We start from the raw sequence: 12966 nt of genomic DNA on the forward strand, positions 1-12966 counted from the left end.
GCTTTCTCAGCAGGGGTTATAATTAGGTTGTCTTAGAGTTCCACAAGCTTGTCCAAGTGGAAAAGGGGAGAAATGGAGAGAATCATTCGTCATCGATGGCCAATTATAGGCTGCAACACATACTTATAAATTCTCGCGCAAGAACCTGTGTTCTCAGAATCGTGTTTCTGTCTTTGATAAATTGCTTGGACATGTGCGGTCAATACAGGAAATATAAAACAGAGGAATCAGGGATTCAGCCCTTCTGAGGTCTTCAATAACTTTGGTGGACGTGTTGCTTACACTGTTCCGTGATGACTTTGAGTGTGAGTCGTGTTCGGACGGCAGCTCGATCTAATGAAGATCAGATTTCAGTGAGTGACATCACATCAGCAGATTGCATTTTTCTAATTCACAGTGTAACTCTTCAAAACCAGCAATAATGATGTTAGTTCTACATATGTACAAACCCAAAAATAGAATCTTAATCTGAAGAACATTATCCGATCAGCAAAGGCATACGGAGACTGCTGAGTTAGTTTGATGTCTTGTTAGACTGATGGGGTCCTTACAGACTGAAGACATTCACATATTTTTCTTAAAATCATTTATTCATTATTACGTTGCATTGTTACTATTGTTACTAGTGCAACTATAAGAATCATTTTGCAGTAATATGTCTCAAGATCTATATGAAAAATGTTAATGATCAGAGCATGTGGAGACGTGTGGAGTGCAGGTCCCATTGATAGCCTACAGTCATCCTGTAGGTGTTCTTTAATATGGTTGGAAGTGACATGCTTTGACAGTTAGCATTTGCACATCAATAAGACAACGCAGAGCTTTGACCCAATTACAGCGTTGGAGACGAGCGCGGCTCAGCCCGGCTGGAAGGGGAAACGTGGCTCTGCTCGGCAGGGTCATGGGGGTCGAGTCATGGCTTCTGTCCTCTTCTCCCAGACTCAGGGTCAGCTAGGGGTCATGAGAAAAGAGAGAGAGAGAGAGAGAGAGAGAGAGAGGGAGACAGAGACAGAGAAAGTAAGAAAGGGAGCACTGCCTTTGGCTTCCCTCTCCTGTCAGCACTCACACACACACACACACACACACAGGCACAGCATCTGCCAGCTATGGTAGTGAGTTTTCTTTTCTCAATATTTCTCTCTCTTTCTCTGTCTTTCACACACACACACACACACACACACACACACACACACACACACACACACTCAGAGCTGTGGCCCGCCATTCAGTCCCATCTCCCTGCCCTTCACCTCAGAGTGGGGCAGAAGACGACTTCTCTGGGCGCCATGCCTTGTTAGATCTATCATCCCTTTAATTAACAGTGTTTTTATGCCACCGTCTGAACTGTGTTATTTCCATTATTGGAAAACCCAATGCGATTAATGAATATTTTTCATTTTTGATCCATAATATCATGCCAGTTGATCTCTTTTCCGCGCGGCTGAATGTAAACGCCGTTTTCTGCCCCTCGATCAAATTTAATTTGGCCTTCTATTATATTACAGTGTTGCAACTGAAGTGTCAATTTTTGTCAGGCAATTAGAAGCTGTAACCTGTGAAGCTACGTTTGATAGGCATTATAATTGGATTGTTTTAGCAATAGTTGAAAATCCTTCCAGGGCTGTTCTCTCTCATCACTCCCTTCTCCTCCATCCACATCCATCGCCGCCGCACTGCATTGTGGACTACGTCGGATAAGTCAGGAGAGGACAGCAGGGGGTAAGGAGTGTGTGGCAGTGATGCCCTCTGACGCTGCGTGGTTTTGCGTGGATTTCGCCATGTTTCCGTTTTCTCAGACCTCGCCGCTCATATAACAAGTGTTCGTTTATTCTACTCGATATCATGTAGCCCATTTCTACACTGAAAGTTGCTGACAGAATTTTGGCCAGTTTAATCAATAAATCTATATGTGTTTATGCGTATTTGTGGAAGTATTATTAATTTTTTTATATTTTTTTGCATATTTTCAGAAATGCTGAGTTAATCAAAATCGGTAATGAAATAATATATCTCACCTTATGGGTTTCATGATTTAAAATGAGAAAACTCTTCATGACAGCAAATTTTATACTGCTATTGTCTGAAATATTTCCCTATTAAAACTACGTCCACTGTATGTTTGTCTTAGGGTGATGTAAGTCTGTAGACACTGGGCGGTGAGTGGTGCATTGTGGTTGTGTGCGAATAGGGACTGAGTTCAGATCTGGTCTACAGTCTAGTCAAGCAGACAGTCTGGCAGAACAGAGTACTGAGGTGCCGTCTCTGTGACAAGACTCATTAAAAGGGTTTGACAATGCTGAGTGCTTGGGCCCCCAGTGGAAGAGCAGAGGGTTTTTTTCAGTTGAAAAAGGTAAATTAAAGCTCTCCAAAAGTGTGATTTTTTTTTTTCCTTTTTTACATCTTGGCACGACAGGAACTGTGACACAGAGTGCATTGGCCAAATTAATGAGCACTTCCTGCTGGGATTTCAGAAGCAGATTACAGCTCTCCCGATTTGAGCCAAAGCCGCATGCCCTGTAACTGTGTGACACACACACGGACACACACATGGACACACATGCACACACACACACACACACACACGGCCTAAGAGAGGGAGCCTCCACTCTCCACAGAGAGTGAGAGAGAGAGAGAGAGTTGTAGGTGTGACAGTGTGCTGAGTGTTTCCGTGGGCTCCACTGGTACTGTGTGTTAGGTCCTCACAGTAGGAGCATTAGAACCGAAATGACAAATGCTTTCAGTTCTGCTCTTTCAGGTGGAAATGCAGGTGTCTTTGTTAAAAATGCGCTGGGGTCAGGGGAGGTGTTCCTTTGCATGTAATTACCTGAGGTTTTTTTTTCTTTTATTTTTCTCCTTTGGCGTGCACACCAAATGAGTGTTTTTTTTTTTTTGTTGTTGTTTTTTTTTTTTCTTCCAGCGACTGATTTGTCTTTTCTCCACAGTAGGAGGCATAAAATTATACATTTGGTAGACTGCACCTGAGAAGTTTCGTATTTAAATAAGTGTCGTGTTACAAACCCGGTCCGAGGAACATCGGTTTGTTTGTTTCGTCCTCGTGTTTCTGGCCCTCACTAGTTGTACGCCACGCGTAGACGGAGCGCGGCCTCTGAGGGGAGGGAGTTGATACGTCTCCGTAGATCCCGGTGAATATTCATTTGATGCCTGGGAGAGTCTGATTCCGATCAGACAGGCCGGGATTAACATGTGGCTTTCTGCTGGTTGCAGCAGTGGAGGTTCTTCAAGGAGGAGGCGCGCATTTGAAGGTGCTCAAAGAGTGTGTGTGGAGGGGGGGGTGGGGGGGGGGGGCGTGATTGTTTGTGCTAGATCCACACGCTGTCTGAGCACCTGGCCCGTCGCTCCTGGCAACACCCCGGGTGACACGGGCACCGCCGATGCCTCCTGGGAGGGAGGGGGCGTGCTGTGGGGGGGGGCAGGTACCTCACTTTGGTGTCGCTCGGAGACGGCAACACTGCGGCGGCACTCGCTTAGGTTTACAGTCGGCGTGAGCTTCTGAACATCGCAGAGAACTTTTTCGAATTTAATGCCGAAGTTTGACACTTAAAAGGAATCTGTAATTAGTTAAGTCAGATAAGGAAAATCAGGCGTTCTTTTGCATGACAGAGCTACAAAATTGTGCTGTGATCACTGGAATAAGAAAAGGCCCAATATCACTAATGCTTTTTAAAGCAATATCCATCTTGCCAAATCATATCTATCTTGCTGTCTTATCAACAAATAAACGTACACTTGCTTATGTTTCAATAATAGTTTATTATTTTAAGTATTGACATTCCAACCACAAGCGTTCTGCACATTATATGTGTGCTTGTACGAGCCCTATTACTCAGTGTAATGCATGTCACCCAGGCGCACACACACATCTTTCCGTGCACACACACTGAACAGGGCTACCAGTTCGAGAGGAAATGCCAGACTTCCTGTGTGCACCTATTTTGTGCCAGTGGAGGGCAGAATTACATTTCTAAAATTCAACCCAGCAAAGTTGATTAAAATGCGGGCTCTCCCGATGCCACTGCTGATACCACGCGCAGTTGTCCTACTTTTCCTAAAGGATACGCTGCCGTAACAGGCAATAATTCCAATCAGTCAGATTAAAATATACACCAAGGACATATTGATGAGACTGAACACTCTAACTATCCAAGGTTCAATCACTGTGCCATGTAGAAACCCTTAAAAGTCCCTTGTCTCTTTAAGCACACATTAAACTGAAATGTAAAAGAAGTCCTCCCCAAAAAACCTTTGCATCCTTTAATTATAACGCGAGCACGAGGAGGTTCCTCTTATGGCGCACGCATCTCCGGCCCATGGCCGCCCGGCCCGGCTCACTCCTCGATGATTTGTTTTTATTTAAACATTTGTCATACACTGACACATGAAGTCAGCACTGAGATCATTTTGAATCAAAGGGAAACTGGAGTCTTCCGAGTGGGCATAAACGTGTTTAATGATCCCCAGACAGGGGGGCCGAGGGACCAGGGTGGGCCAGGAGGTTCCGAAGAGATCTGCGCAAGATCGGCAAGAGATCGGAGCCACATATCCGCTCTTAACCCGCCGCCACTTAAGACGCACGCCACCCGACATTCGTCACTTAGATCAGACAAATTAGCTGACGGAGAGGGGGAAGGTTCAAAATTGAAATTCCAGCCCTCGGATTGCATCTTGCCGACTTCCAAGCGAGCCGACTCATTTGAGCGCGCTAAACCACTTTGCGTATATTCACCCGGCACCCGTGACATCACCGTAACATTTCCCAGGCTGGGTGTTTATTGGATAACCTGGAAACAAATGGCAGCAGAGGTCTGGTTGCATGATAACAAATAGAATATGCCAATCAAATTAGGGGTGTGTGTGTCAGTCTGGACAGTGCAGAGAAGCAGGTTCCGCGGGTGAGAACTGGGCATATCAATAGCTCATTTTATAGGTCACTGGCCTCGTTTGTATATAGCTGCAATGTTTGAATCCCAATGAATACTTTTCTTTTTTTCTTCGAGATTATTCAGTCAACAGGCACTTGGGAGAAACATGTTTATTTATATATTTATAAGCGGGGTTTGACTCGACTACTGTACTTGCGATGTAACTAGCATCTGTAATGAGGCTGTGAAATTGACAGATCGAAGAACAATACAAAGGTTTGATTCTTCTTGCAACCGACATGCAGAATATTAGACCAAAGTGATTTCGATGAGTCCTCTGGAATGTCAAAAACATCAATATTAGAATGAGGAAGTCACCAGGAGCAATATTAGAACATTAATGAACATTAGGTTGAATTAATATTAGAACACTCCCACTGTGGATTGTAATAGCAGGATAAAATGACAGAACGTAGTATTCTGAAAGCATTGGTATCTATCTATCTATCTATCTATCTATCTATCTATCTATCTATCTAGATATGAGGAGACAAATTTGGAGCAAAATGTCAAGTGAATTGTTTTTTTTTTTTGGGGGTTGGGGAAATAATATCAAGTTAATAGTCAAGTTTAAAAAAAAAAAATTTAAACTTGACTATTAAAATTCCAATACCACAGATTGTTCATATTTAACATAAGATTGTATTTAGAGGTGTTTTTATAGCCTGTAAATCTTTACTTGCGTATGAAAAGATTTGGTTTGTGTGTGTGTGTGTTTGTGAAAATATTTGCCTGTGTCAAAAAAATCTTAGTGTAGTACTTGGAATAGAGATGCATTTCACACCAATCAGCAAAAAAAAAAAGGTTTCCAGAAAAACTGAAATGCATCAGATACACTCCAGGATATAAATAGACTTGGTTGGACATTTTCATAAATGCTGTATTGGAATTTCTTCTTGCAGTTATCTGATGCTACATATAGTATTTCTCTGTGATAATCCACATCCACCTTTCTTTATTTACCTATTGTCCATGATTGCTGCTTTCATACAAACATTTCAAGAGCAACACAATCTGTCTTGTTTTATTCCAACTCTCCAGGTACAAATGCATTGGAGCTTTTAGTAATTAGATTTTTTTTTCTTTTTACAGAGGTACCTAAACACAGCATGCATCTATGACATCAGCAGAAGCATGTTAATCTTTCTTTGTGAATTATAACAGGTCGTTTCTTTATTTTGCAAGGGAAGGTGTCTGGAGTGTCGGAATGATGCATGATTTGCTGGTGTAAATGTGATCTTGCTCGGGGTGCAACGATGACTGATCTAGCATGGCTTCCTGGTGAACGCCGACACCTCATTAGGCATGCGTTAAACACACAAGTACAAGCTCCCTTCAAACAGGAGAGGGAGGATCTGCTGTTTTAGAGAGTGTCATACTGAGCTGAAAAAAAAAAACTCAGAAGATGAAAAAAAGAATAAGAGAAAGGTAGAAGAAGAGAAAGGTAGAAGGATGGAGGAGTGCAGAGCTGGAGTTAAAGCTAGATGGAGCTCGGGGCAGGATCAGGTGCCTCATTCTCAAACGAGACTGAATCTAATGTTCTTGAAGTTCTCCAGAGCTAAACAGTTCACCTGTCTGACATTTTTTAAACATACTGATGGGCCCTTCAAATTAGCCTGGAACATGGGAAAATCCAGCCTGTCTTTTTTTTTCAGTTTTCTGTTTTTGCATACAGTAAAACTTGGAGGAAAGGCTTTGACTTCAAACTCGGGCGGCCGGGTTCACGGGGAAGGCGGTGGTAATTTGCGGCGCGTAAATGAAGGCGAGGAGGACTCAGACGAAAAGGGCTCCGATGGAGGCGCACGAAGGTTCCCAAGCACCCCACACGGGGCATGTTCAGCAGGGAGCCGTGCTTTCATGACTAACACCTTCCGCTGTCAGAAGGAGCTTCAGTGCCATGGAGTGCTTGATGCCCAATGACATTCGGCAATCTCTGGCATGTTTTAGAGGGGCCTGTGGGAGGAGGGGGTGGGGGGGTAGGGGGTGGGGTGTGTGTGGAGGGGGGTGGGGGGGGGGGTAGCCCGTGGCTGAGTGAGGGAGGTCTGTCCCTAGAGAGCAGCACCTCCTCGTTGTTTATGGGGCAGCTTAATTGGGACAGCGTTGTCAGACAGGCTGATGTGACTTCTGAGGTGCGTTCTCCCAGTCTGCGCGTGTGCACGTTCGCGTAGGAAGAAAAGCGCCACGCGCGTCGAGAGCTCGGGTTCTGCGGCCTGCCCCACCACTTCCTCCGCCGTTTCCTGCCGGGCGGCCTGCTCCGCGGGCCCGCCTGCCCCGTCGCCCGCCTACAAACCCCCCACCCGCCTCCCCCCCCCCTCATTTCCCCCCTCACATCTCCGCCACCGCGTGGGTACGGAGGTGCCACCTGCGCTGTGGCTGAGAGCGCGTCCCGTCTCTCTTTCCTCCCCTCAGCTCCGGGGCGGGAACCGGGGCGGGCGAGAGAGAGCGACCGAACTTCACCCGCCTCGCCGTCCCCCCGAGCGCGCAGTATTTATAGAACTAGCTCCTCCACTTGGTGCCTCGTGCGAAGACGCGTGCGTTCTCACAACGATTGTTATCTTGTCCGACTGTGCGGTTGTGACACAGATACCTGACACGGCATGCACAGACTGCACGGGTGGAGACGAACATGTGAACGTTCACACTTTATTTTGGTATGTCAGAACGGCATGCACCAAAACGGTTGGAGCTTGACTGCAGCCCTTTTATTTCCCCGCAAGAGGAATTTTTACCAGGGAATCTTAATGACATTTTTACCCCCATCTATAAGCAATGTTCATCATAACCCCAAAAAACAAAGAAGACCCTGAATGTGGTGTTTTTGAACAGGTTTGTTTAATCCAACTAAAGACTGCAGAATATTCCTGTGTGTTCTGGTCACTCCCAGCCAGGCAGGTTACACCAAAAATCAAACGAGTGTGATTTTAATGTTCTTGAACAAGCTTACCAATTTCAAACTGCTTTAAATGAGCCAGATTCTTCCTGATATCCGCGGGACGAAATTAATCGGATTCTTCCTGATCTCTGCGGGATTATATACAGTCACATCCTTTCGGAACTATCCTGACCTTTTTCTTTCTTTCTTTTTGTTTATTTTGTTTTTATTCGCTGTTGCGGCTCTGTGATCAGTTCTCATACATGAGCACCGAGGGGAGGGAATCAGACGCAAAACTCACTGTAGAGGTGGAGAATCAAAGAGCTGTGAGAGTTGTGTGTGAGGAAGTGGGGCGGGAGTCCAGTCTGGGGGTGACAATACAGCAATTAACATCCTGTAAACAAGGCCGACAAAGGCCAGATTTGAATAACACTGCATGCTGTACATGGAAGTCACCAATTATTCCCGTATAAGCAGTTTGGTGAGATATTCTGATTTTTCTCCTCTCTCTCTTTCTGTATTTAGCATCAAACATCTCTCTCTCTGTGTCTCCGTCTCTCTCTCTCTCTCTCTCACTCTCTCTCGTTCCAAACAAACACCACAGCCATCAGCATGGGGTAAACCTTTGTTTTCCATGATTTGATAGTCCCAGTTGTTTTAAATAATTTATTGTGTGTGGATTTCTTAAAGTAAATTGCTCATTTTCTTCGAGAATTGATTTTACAATCCGTCTCCAAACCAGGCAGGAAGAATACTCCTGAGTTGCAGATAGAACACGTCTAGCGTTCTTTTGACAGCCATTGTAACATATTCATATGTTTACTTCTATAAAAGATTCATAAAAGAATAGCATGATTATACTGTACTGCACAAATTTACAAACTGAGTCTGAAAAGTAAAACGATAAAAAAGAAACAGCAGCAGGCTTTGTGAAATCACACACCGTCATTCAATTGCATTTGTAATTACCGTACACTGGATGTATTTATTTGTTATCGATATTTAGTTTATTAACCTTCTCAAGTTTTTAACCAGCAACTGGCAGAGTGCTCACAGGCGAAACGAAGGACCTTTCTCTGAGGTAACAATGTATTTGTCGCATCCAGTTTATCCCTCTCATCGAATTAGATTTTCTAGTTTGTGTCAAATTATTATTCTTTTATTATCTAACTGGTTTTGTGCTTATTGTGTGGACATCCTAGTATTTCAAACAGCAAACACTGTCAGTAAACATGACCTCCATGCACTCCTCACTACATTCACAGGATAGTTTGGAAAGCTCTTCTGCCATTTTATAGTAATGTATTGTTTTCCTAGAGGCCCACGTCGTCTGCGTTTTTAGACATGTATCTAGTAGTTCAATGTACTATTGAGTAAACCTGGAGTGCTGACATGTAGGCTATATTTCTTCACATCTACATGTGCGAACCATGTTTGGCCCGAACCTGCTCTGCACAAACTTCAGGTTGTGGAGTGCTGCTACTCTTGTATTATACTGCCTCTTATTTCATTCGCTTCAACTAAATTTTGCAAGCCGTTCTTTCTTTATTCATGGCCGTCCCGTAATCCGCAAGGCCTCCGTATTCATGCATAATTAATTATTAATGCAAAATGCTTGTATCAAACAGCCCTGATCTTTGTCTCTAGGACAAAAAGAGAAAAGAAGAAAAAAAAAAGAAAAAAAAAAACCCTCAGGAATCGTTTAGTAACAACCGAATCAGGAGATTCAATGTCAGAAGGCTTCTGTTTCCTTTCCTAAGCTTGAATGAACTCAACATTCAATTGCACTCATGGCTAACTGTCCACACGCTCTCAAATCACACAGAGTAAAATGAAATCAGCTTTTTTTTCCCCCTACAGGATGATCAGCGCCGTGCTGAGGAGTTTCTTGATTTTCATATAATGACGGGCAGCTGTGGCACCTGCCACTGTGAAATTAGCGTTCTCCAGGAAAAGCAAACCGTCTTGTTTACATGGGACTAAGACAAAAAAAAGAAGGAACTCTGACATTGCCCCTACCTGCTGCAAAAAAAAAAAGAAAGGAAAGAATAAACCTGGTTTCTTGTGCTGTATCCAGGAGTGTGTGAACAAGCGGACGCTCTGGCGTGGTGAAAGTGCGTGGCCGTGTGCCATCATTTCGGGCGATGCGGTGTGTGGGGGGCAAAAACGCGCAAGCCAGCAACAGCACACGCGTGTGGGACCTCAATGGTCGAGGCTTTTTCCAAGACCTGGTCAAACACCAGTCGGGATGGAGGTTTAAACGTTGGCTCCCGCTTTCTGCTCGTTTATATGTTGGAGCAACAGAAAATGGGGCGGTACGGAGAGGACAGTTAGACGGAGAGAGGGATACAGGTGGGATGAGAGGGACGGCTGTCAGGCTGATGAAACAGCTCTTATTTTCTAGATTTGCTGGCACAAAAGCAATGTTGGACACTCTGTACAATACATGCTGTCTCACCTACCTAACTGCATGTCTCACCTACCTCTTTACATGTCTCACCTCTTTCAAGATGAGCAGTATTGCATCTTAGTTCTGAGACTAAGTGTGATGCAGTATAACATTTTAGGGTAAAGATTTATTTTAAAATAACATTTTGATTTATTGCAGATTTTCATAGACGTACGTTGGCCCCTTGTACTTGCTTTCATGACACTGGTAATTTCGTAATTTAGTGGGATTATATGATAGAAAACCACTGGGCTTTTTTACTCTGTGTGTGTGTGTGTGTGTGTGTGTGTGTGTGTGTGTGTGTGTGTGTGATGGTTGGGGATGGGGGGATGAGAGAAAAATCATGAGAGTGCAAATCACTTATACAGCAAGAAATATATTAATGGCAATAAGAATATGTGATTGGCATCAACATTTTAAATTTTTCCTTTAATTTTGTAACACATCAGGTGGAAAGGTCAAGACTTTTTTGTCATTGTTATTTTTAAGGAAATATGGAATAAAACAATAGGAGTAAATTGTAACAGGAAATTAATGAGAAAATTATGTGCAAAAAACAGCAGCAATAAAATCCAACTTAGCATCCTTCAGCAGGATTTAAATAAACAAATAAATGAATAAATAAATATTAAAAAGTGAATGTGAATTAGAGCACTTGGACATATTTCCTTAGGTCTGTGTTGGACATTTTAAGCAGCGCAAGGTTTGGCATTTGGCTGTGTGTGTTACATGGGGAGAGATGGGGTGTGTGTGTGTGTGTGTGTGTGTGTGTGTGTGTGTGTGTGTGTGTGTGTGTGTGTGTGTGTGTGTGTGTGTTATATGGGGAGAGATGGTGTGTGTATGTGTTAATGACACACAGGACACTGAGTGCGTAATGCAGACGCCCACCAAATACTTCAATCTGTCAGCTTCCTCCCCGTGCTGCAAAACAAGATAAAAATAAAAGCAAGTCTCCTACCTTCAGCTCTCCCTCTCTCTCTCTCTCTCTCTCTCTCTCTCTCCTCTCTCTCTCTCTCTCTCTCTCTCTCTCTCTCTCTCTCTCTCTCTCTCTCTCTCTCTCTCTTGCTAGCTTTTCCAATAACGCTTTGCACACACCCGCGTGCGGCTTCATGGTGGCGTGTACCAGAAACAGTATGCAGTTAATGCAGGCTACTGTTTGGAAAAGAAGTGATTTAGCATTCGTAGTTTTAACCACCATCTGCTTATGGGAGGAGAACTGCACACGCCATGGACGGATAGAAAAACAGCCAAGTTTTGAAGCATTTTTCAGAACGGCAGAAAGACTGTCGTATCTGGAATATCACTCATCTCTGCGTATTTATGACTGTGCCATACTTTTCTACACATTCGAATAATTTTTTATTATTTTTTTGCAAGGAAAAAGTCCAACAAGTGGCAGGAAATTGAGAGATGAAGAGGATGATGAAGGCTGTGTGAATAACATTCATCATGCCTTTAGGAGCGGTCAGTGTCAATGGCCCCGGCGGTCCTGAGACTGTCTCCTGTAATTCTACTTTTAATTTTAGAATTTCAAAAAGCTGAGGAAGGTTGGCATGAAATTAAATACCTGCTGAACCAGATCAGTGATCATTATTCTCGAGTGACGAATGAAGTTAAACATGCCATTTACGTTCAGAGCACCTTCGTTCAGTCTTTCTCGCTCTCTCTGTCTCTCTCTCTGTCTGTCTGTCTCTTTTTCTCTTAATCTTGCGCCTAAGAGATGGTAGACAGCTCCACCCGTGCGCACGTGCACGTAGGCCAGCAGCACTAAAGGAGGAACGGTGAGCTCACAAACACACCGACACAACAACACAGACACAAACACACAGACACAAACACACTGACACAACAACACAGACACAACAACACAGACACAAACACACCGACACAACACAGACACAAACACACCGACACAACAACACACGTCGTTCGACAGACAAATGCAGATGAACATGAAAGGGGGAAGTAACGACTCCAAAGTTCAGTTCTGACGTGCGCAAAGCTAAATTCAACTTAACAAATGCTCAGAAACAGCAGATGGTCTTCTTATAGAAAATACAAAGCTATATTTTGTGTTTGAAAGTCTCTGATCAAATGCCAGTGGTTATCAATTAAGACCAGAGAGACAGTGAACCAGCAACATAATAAGACATCCCTCATCCTCCAGATCTTCCACTCTTTAACTGAGACCCTCCCTCCTCACTACCCACAAGGCTGTGTATTTATTTATCTTTTTTTTTTTTTGTAAATACATACATGTCAGGTTTTCTTTTCATATATCAGTGGAATTTTTTTCTTTGTTCTTCTTTTAGGGTAGTTCTTGGATCGGTGCCTTTTGCTGATTGATGGCGGCCTCTCCTAAAAAACTCACTCTAATTTATAATTCCAATTTTGAATTCTAATTTTCATTTAGAGTCACTCTCGCTGGCATTGATGATATATATAAAATAAGTTATTTTCTCATGGTTATAATTTCATAAAAATTCAAGGCTATATTTCATGGCTATACACTGAATCTTTTTTGTTTCGATCGATCATCACAGTCCAGAATTTTTTACTGTGAAGCCTAAACACCATTTTTGCATCCCTGTTTTCTCCAGCACCACATATGCTCTCCTGGATCGGAAATACTCAGAACCTCCTACTATACTCTGTCTTCTCACACTGGCAGTCACTGTAGTGCTGAATACCTCTACATGCTCTGA

At 43.4% G+C, this 12966-nt stretch overlaps 1 long non-coding RNA gene across 1 annotated transcript; it reads left to right on the top strand.

Annotated features, from left to right (window-relative positions):
• The first annotated feature begins 8192 nt into the window (after positions 1–8192).
• LOC143480167 (uncharacterized) lies at positions 8193–9884 on the top strand. Its single transcript, XR_013121796.1, has 2 exons — positions 8193–8293; positions 9673–9884. It is a non-coding gene; the product is annotated as an uncharacterized LOC143480167 (long non-coding RNA).
• Positions 9885–12966: the final 3082 nt, after the last annotated feature.

The sequence above is a fragment of the Brachyhypopomus gauderio genome, chromosome 17 (genome assembly GCF_052324685.1).
Source record: "Brachyhypopomus gauderio isolate BG-103 chromosome 17, BGAUD_0.2, whole genome shotgun sequence".
Lineage (NCBI taxonomy): Eukaryota > Metazoa > Chordata > Actinopteri > Gymnotiformes > Hypopomidae > Brachyhypopomus > Brachyhypopomus gauderio.